Source organism: Diceros bicornis, chromosome 19, assembly GCF_020826845.1.
Source record: "Diceros bicornis minor isolate mBicDic1 chromosome 19, mDicBic1.mat.cur, whole genome shotgun sequence".
Taxonomy (NCBI): Eukaryota; Metazoa; Chordata; class Mammalia; order Perissodactyla; family Rhinocerotidae; genus Diceros; species Diceros bicornis.
In genome coordinates this window covers 1,142,115-1,149,332 of record NC_080758.1, presented here as the reverse complement: position 1 = coordinate 1,149,332, position 7,218 = coordinate 1,142,115, and the positions used below count along the sequence as shown (strand labels likewise).

General features: G+C 49.7%; 1 long non-coding RNA gene across 1 annotated transcript; it reads left to right on the top strand.

Moving 5' to 3' along the window:
- Positions 1 to 721: 721 nt before the first annotated feature.
- LOC131418263 (uncharacterized) lies at positions 722 to 5,015 on the top strand. Its single transcript, XR_009222869.1, has 3 exons — positions 722 to 814; positions 2,605 to 2,753; positions 3,769 to 5,015. It is a non-coding gene; the product is annotated as an uncharacterized LOC131418263 (long non-coding RNA).
- The last annotated feature ends 2,203 nt before the right edge of the window (positions 5,016 to 7,218 follow it).

The following is a 7,218-nucleotide window of genomic DNA, read 5'->3' as shown; positions in this document are numbered from 1 at the left end:
GAGGCTGTCCTGAGTTGGGGGTTCCCTCCCCTTCCCGGCAGCCACTCTGTGCCCTGCAGCCATGGGCCCTGCGTGTGGCCCTGCAGCTGTGGGCCCTGCATGTGGCCCTGGCCTTTCCAGATCTGGCCTGTGACAATCAGACGCCGTGGCCCATGTGGGCACTCAGTGGACGTCATTGGCTGCCCCTGCTGCTGGGTTGTGGTTGTTGGGTCTCAGGGCAGGGGGTCAGGTGGGGCGGGTGGGGGGGACGTGGGGCACTGTGAGGTCACCTGGGGAGCCAAGTGGAGAGGCCTGGTGGGGGGTGCGGGAAGGAACAGAGCTCTGGGGGTGAGAGAGCTCGCTGCCTCTGTCAGGCCTTGGGTGGCCACCTTCCCTCATCTGCAAAATGGAGAGACGGGCACGGTGAGAAAACCACTAGTGACCCCGAAAATGCACCCCGTCCTCCAGCAGAGATAGAGGCTCCAGAAGCTGTCACTGATGACCCGTCTTCTACAGGATCAGAAAGAATGAGAGAAAACACCGAGGGGAGGCCGCTGACTTGGACCCTGAACAGAGAGCTCGTGGCTTCTTCAGGGGCTGCACCCGCCCGCCCGCCCGGGGTCTGGACTCCACCGTCTCAGTGTCTACGTAAGCACTTTGTGTGGAGTCCCTGGCACTGACTCTGGGGCTGTTTCTCCTTCCTTATGTTGTCATGACGTCTCAACAGTTTCCTTTCAAACATCACTGACAAGTAGCAGATTGTACAGAGGAAGCCGCTTTGGTCACTCCTGGGACACGGGAGAGCTCATGCCCAGACGTTGCTGAAAGATGCCCAGTGAGTATCTGTTCCAAACCTCTTCATGTTTTTGTCGGTTTTGTTTACATCCTCACACTTGCTTTTGGGTTGTGATTTTTTCTGTGATGTCTCCTGAGTGCGGGAGGTTAAACGAGGTCACAATTCTTCGCTTCGCTGCCGTGGATAAGTCCCCCAGGTGAGGTCCCTGGGGGGAGGCCGAGGGCAGCGTGTTGGGGCAGCAAGGACAGCCTCATCCCCCCACCCCCCATCCCCCCGTGGCAGGGAAGAGGTGGGGCAGTTCCTTCCAGGCTGAATTGGACCTGGGATTTCAGGAGACTCTGCCCTCTGCCTCATTATTTTCGCGGGTCTCTGGTGGTGCAGGAGGTGGTCCCGAGGCTCATTTTAGGGGGATACGTGTCTCCGTGTGCCTCTTGCAGGTGCCTCTGGGCAGTGCTTAGAAAATGCCCTCGAAGTTCTCTAAGCAGGTGCAGCAGCGCCCCTGGGCAGCCACTCTGGCGGCTCACGTCCACCCGTCTCCACTCCATGTCAATCACTTCCCTCAGGGAAGGTACTGGAAGACCGGCCCCTAATCCCTTACAAGAACCTGTGTTTGCTCAAGTTGCTGTTAGAAGCTCCCCAAAACCACCACCTCTTACATTTGTATGGCACTCAACAGTTTAGAAGGGACTTCCTTCCCCCCACTAGCGGGTACCCTGCCAGGCTGTTCCAGGGTGTTGAGAGGAAGTTGGTGTTTTTTTAAGAATAGCTTTATTGAGATATAATTCATGTACTACACAATTCACCCATTTAAAGTGTACAATTCAAAGGTTTCTAGTATATTCACAGTAGTGTGCATCCATCACCACAGTCTATTTTAGGACACTTTCATCAACCCCCAAAAAGACACCCCATATCCATTAGCCATCACTCTCCATTCCTCCCTTTGCACAGCCCCTGGCAGCCACCAATCTGCCCTCTGTCTCTCTCTACAGATTTGTCTATTCTAGATGTTTCATGTAAATGGAATCCAACAATGTGTGGTCTCTTTTCACCGAGCACAGTATTTTCAGGGTTCATCCACATGGTAGGAGAGGAGGTTTTAGTGCAATGTGAGCTACTGGTTGGTGGCCTTTGGTGGGGTGCATATAAGACAGTCCCCTGGTACCGACCATCTTCCAAATGTCACTCATTAGCCCCATCGTGTCCCACCAGTTGGGCCTCCACGTCCCCCACGGAGGTGGTACCTGCTGGGTACTCAGATGTAATGTCCTCGAGGCAAGCACGGCATGCATTAGCATGGATTTTCTCCCCAGACTGTCTCCTTGGTTAGTGGCACAGCCAGTGACCTCGAGTGATCAGGGAACAATGGAGTCAGGTGAAAACTCCGGGGAGGAATCCGTCCCTCCCGGGGTCCTGGCTTCAGCCTCGATGCCTTTCCTCTCATCTTCTCAGCCCCTCTTTTCCATCACCACGCTGATTCCTGGCTGACCTGATCTCTTTCTGCTTAGAGTGCCCGGCGGCTCCCAGTCGCCTGCGGGATAGAGGCCCTGCTCCTGGGGGCACTCCAGGTCTTTCACACCTGCCCATCCCCTCGAGTGATCCCCTCGAGTGAGCCTTATCCATGCCGCCACCAGCACCCGCCCATGGGCCAAACTGATGCTGGTGATGTTGATGGGAGTGTTTCTGGCTTCTGTGCCTTGGCTTTAGCCATCCATCCTCTTGGAACACCCCTGCCCATCCCGCAGGGCTGAACGCACCTCCTCCTCCAGGAAGCCTTCCGGACACCTCCCCCTAGCTAGACAAGATGCCCTTCTGCTGTGCTTCCTTAGGAGCGATGAGGTCAGCCAGAAGACATTCCATCAAGGCTCACCTCTTCCCTCTGAGAACACTGCCCGCACTCCCGGGATAGACACGGAGCCTGTACATTCCCTGAAACAGCATCAGAAGATTTCCTGGTGGGAAAGCAGTTCTAAATTTTGTAAGTAAATCTTGGGTGAAATATCCAGATATATGAATACTTTTTCAGTTTTTCCTTTCTTGCTGATTTCTAATTTTATCACATTGTGGTCAATGAACATGGCACATATACGTGATGGGAATTTTATTGGACATAGTTGAAATTTTGTGTGTGTGTATATATATATATATATATATATTCACCCCACGCCAATCAGCGTATTGTGTTGTTCAAATTCCTTATATTCTTATCTTTGTGTGTGTTTGTCTGGTGGATGCTGAGAGAGGTGTGATCAGGTCTCTTACTATATAATTGAAATAGATCAGACAAAAGCTGACAGACAACAAGGAAAAATTGACAACCGCTCGTGAAGCCGTTCTGCTGGCTGCATGAAGATCAATCTGAAAAATTTGCTCCCTAAAGACATTCACATGATCACTTATTTTCTTTGTTGAAACTTGCTTTAGGTCAGCATATGGTCAATTAAAAAAATTAATACACTTTTTTAAGAGCAGTTTTAAAGTTTACAGAAAAATTGATGGGAAAGTACAGAGTCCCCACATACCCATCCCCCCTCAGTCTCCCCTATTGTTAGCGTGTGCCTCGGTGGCCACATTTGTTACAATTGATGAACCAATATTGACACGTTATTATTAACTAAAGTCCATAGTTTATGTGAGGATTCACTGTTTGTGTTGTACCTTCTATGATGACATGGATCCACCATCAGAATAGTTTCCCTGTGCTAAAAATTCCCTGTTCTCCACCTACTTGTCCCTCCCTCCCTTTCCCCAAACCACAATGACTATCTCATATGGTCAGGTTTTGTAAACATTTTTTTTTGTGGTTAAAACTATGTACATTCCTCAGTTGTTGGGTGTAGTGTTCTATATAAGTTATTTTGGTCAGATTTACTGATTGTATTGTTTAAAATGTCTATATATTTACAAATATCTCTTTGTCTATTTCGTCTGTTAATTGTTGGCAATTATGACTAAAGTTGCTATAAACATCCATGTGCTTATATATACCATAGAAATAAAAAGGATCCTAAGAGACTACTATGAACAATTATGCACCAAGTTGGACAATCTGAAGAAATAGGTAAATTCCTAGAAACACACAACCTACCAAGACTGAATCATCTGAACAGACCAATCACTAGTGATGAGATTGAATCAGTAATTAAAAACCTCCCAACAAAGAAAAGCCCAGGACCGACATTTGAAGAAGAACTAACACCAATCCTTCTCAAAATTTCCCAAAAAATTGAAGAGGAGGGGAACACTTCCAAACTCATTTTATGAAGCCAGCATCACCCTGATACCAAAGCCAGACGAGGACACCACAACAAAGAAAACTACAGGCCAGTATTCCTGAGGAAGAAGAAGTGACAGAGATCCTAATTGGAAAGGAAGATGTAAAATTGTCGCTAATTGCAGATGGCAGGATATTATATATGGAAAACCCTAAGACTCCACCAAAAACTATTAGAACTAGTAAAAGAATTTAGTAAAGTCGCAGGCCTTTACTAAAATGAAATATAAAAAATGAATATACAAAAATCAGTTGTTTCTATACACTAGTAACGAAACAGAAAGAGAAATTAAGAAAACAATCCCATGTATAATAGCATCAAAAATAATACACTATCTAGGAATAAATTTAGCCAAGGAGGTGAAAGACCTGTACACTGAGAACTATAAGACGCTGATGAAAGAAACTGAAGAAGATATAAATAAATGAAAGGATACTCTGTGTTCATGGATTGGAAGAAATAATATTGTTAAGGTATTATTGTTAAAATACCCAAAGCCATCTATAAATTCAATGCAATCCCTATCAAGATTCCAACAGCATTTTTCACAGAAATACAACAAACAATCCTAAAATTTGTGTGGAACCACAAAAGACCCTGAATAGCCAAAGCAATCTTGAGAAAGAAGAACGAAGCTGGAGGCATCACACTCCCTGACTTCAAGCTATATTACAAAGCTATAGTTATCAAAACAGTGTGGTATTGTCATAAAAACAGACACCTAGACCAATGGAACAAAATAGAGAGCTGAGAAATAAATCCATGTATGTATGATCAATTAATTTACAACAAAGGAGACAAGAAGGTGTCGCGAAAACAGGACAGCCACATGCAAGAGAGTGAAACTGGACACTATTTTACACCACACACAAAAATCAAATCAAAATGGATTAAAGACTCGAATGAAAGACCTGAAACCATAAAACTCCTAGAAGAAAACAGGTAATAAGCGCCTTGACATCAGTCTTGGCAATGATTTTTTGGATTTGACACCAAAAGCAAAGGCAACAAAAGCAAAAATCAACAGGTAGGACGGCATCAAAGTAAAAGCTTCTGCACAGCAAAGGAAACCATCAACAAAGTGCAAAGACAACCTATGAATGGGAGAAGATATTTGCAAATCATATATCCGATAAGGGGCTAATATCCAAAATACATAAAGAATTCATACAACTGAAGAGCAGGAAAACACAATCCAATTAAAACAATGGGCAGAGGACCTGAATAAACATGTTTCAAGGAAGACATACAGGCGGCCAACAGGCACATGAAAAGATGCTCAACATCACCAGTCATTGGGGAAACGCACATCAAACCACCAGCAGAGACCACCTCACACCTGTCAGAACGGCCATTATCAAAGACAGGCGATAACAAGTGCTGGCGAGGATGTGGAGAAAAGGGAGCCCTGTGCCCTATTCCCCTGTGTGAACTCCTTATCTTTACACGTGATATTTAAAGCGTGACCTTCCTGGTCACTCGTTCTCAGCTCTCTGCTGGTTCTCCTTTGCCCTGACATTTTCCTTCTCGGGGCTCAGGATCGGTCCTCCAGCCTCTTCTCTGTCACGCCCACCCCCTTGGGGATCTCATCCAGGACCCCTGACGTGCCTGTGAGTCCCATGCCCTGACCCCTCTCCTGAACTCCAGACTCATGAACCCAGCTGCCCGCTGGACATCATGGCTCTGAGGCCACCTCAGACTCAGCACAGCCATGACTGAGCTCTCGATCTCAGCCCAGACCCGCCCCGCCATAAGCCCCCCATTTCTGTTGACAGCAGCCATGCTTCCAGCCACTCCAGACGCCTCCCTCTGACCTCCCATGTCCTGCAATTTTACCTTCCCCATCCCCTTGGAACACGGTAACTTCTCACCCTCCACTGGCCTCCTCTGGGTTACCTCAGTAGCCTCCTACCTGGCTTCCCTGCTTCCACCATTGTCCCCAAAGTCTATCTTCAATACAGCAGCTAGCCAGACCCTGTCTCGTGACTCAAAGCCCTGCAGTGGCCCCATGTCACCACTGTAAAGTCCAAACTCCGTAAATGGGTGACAGAACCCCATACAGTCTGCCTCTACCCTGACATCTCCCCTGGCCTCTTGACTCTAGGCTCTCTGCTGCTCCCAGAACACACTGGGCATGCAGGTGCCTCAGGACCCTTGCACTGGCTGTTCCCTGTGCCCGGCTCCCTCTTTCCCTGGAGACCCTCACAGCCGACTCCCTCACCCTTTCAAGATTCAGCTGTAACGTTGTCTTCTCAGTGGGGCCCACCCCTCCCTGTGACGGGGGTCGTAACCTACTTACTCTGCTCTACTTTCTTTCCCCCGTAGAAGCTGTCGTTTCTCCCAAGCTCTCTGACTCCCAGACAGATTACGTTCATTGTCTCTTTCCCACCGGATTCTGTGCTGGCGGCGACCCTTGCTACAGGGATGAGTCGTGTGTGTGTGCTCAGAAGGATCTGAATGCGGGGGAGCATGTGCCCAGCAAGTCAGTGCATCAGGGGACAAAACAGCTCCGAGTCACCTGTCGTCCTCACAGGGGTATGGCCGGGAGTGCCATGCCTCAGTTTCTTGTCTGGGAGCGCGGCCTCCAGGGAGGTCCAGCGCCGGTGGGGTCCTCCCGGCTCAGCCCTGCTCACCCTCAAGCCCCCGCTCGCTGGGTTACGACCGTTGGGCCGGGCCTGTTTCTCCTGGAGTCTGGAGCTGCCCCTGCGTTTTGGTCCACGAGGCACCGGCCTTGGCGCTTCCCCGAGATGGCCCAGCTCCTGCGCTATTGCTGAGGGGTGTTCCCTGTGTCAGGAGGGGCCTGCGGGCGGGGGCTCCTCTCGCCTCTGATCCCGGCCCACTGCTGTCCACGTCCCCTGGGGGCCCTGGCCTCGGACTCCGGAGGAGTGGACGTCGGCCTGCGCCTCCCTCTGCCGCCAGATCCCCTGCTCCCGGGGCCAAGGGGAGCTGGGGTGTCTGCCAGCTGTTCATGTTCCTCCTTTAGGGAACCGCCCTCGTGGCTGCCTGGAGCCGGCAGGGAAGCAGGCCGGAGAGGGCTGAGTGCCCTGACAAGGGTGCTGGGCGGAGAGTCCTGGAGGCAGAGTCTGGAGAGGCGGGAAACAAGGCCCAGGTTCTCCTTGGCAGAGGCATCATTGCCATGTGTGGAAATGAGCGTGGGCTGCCGGCACC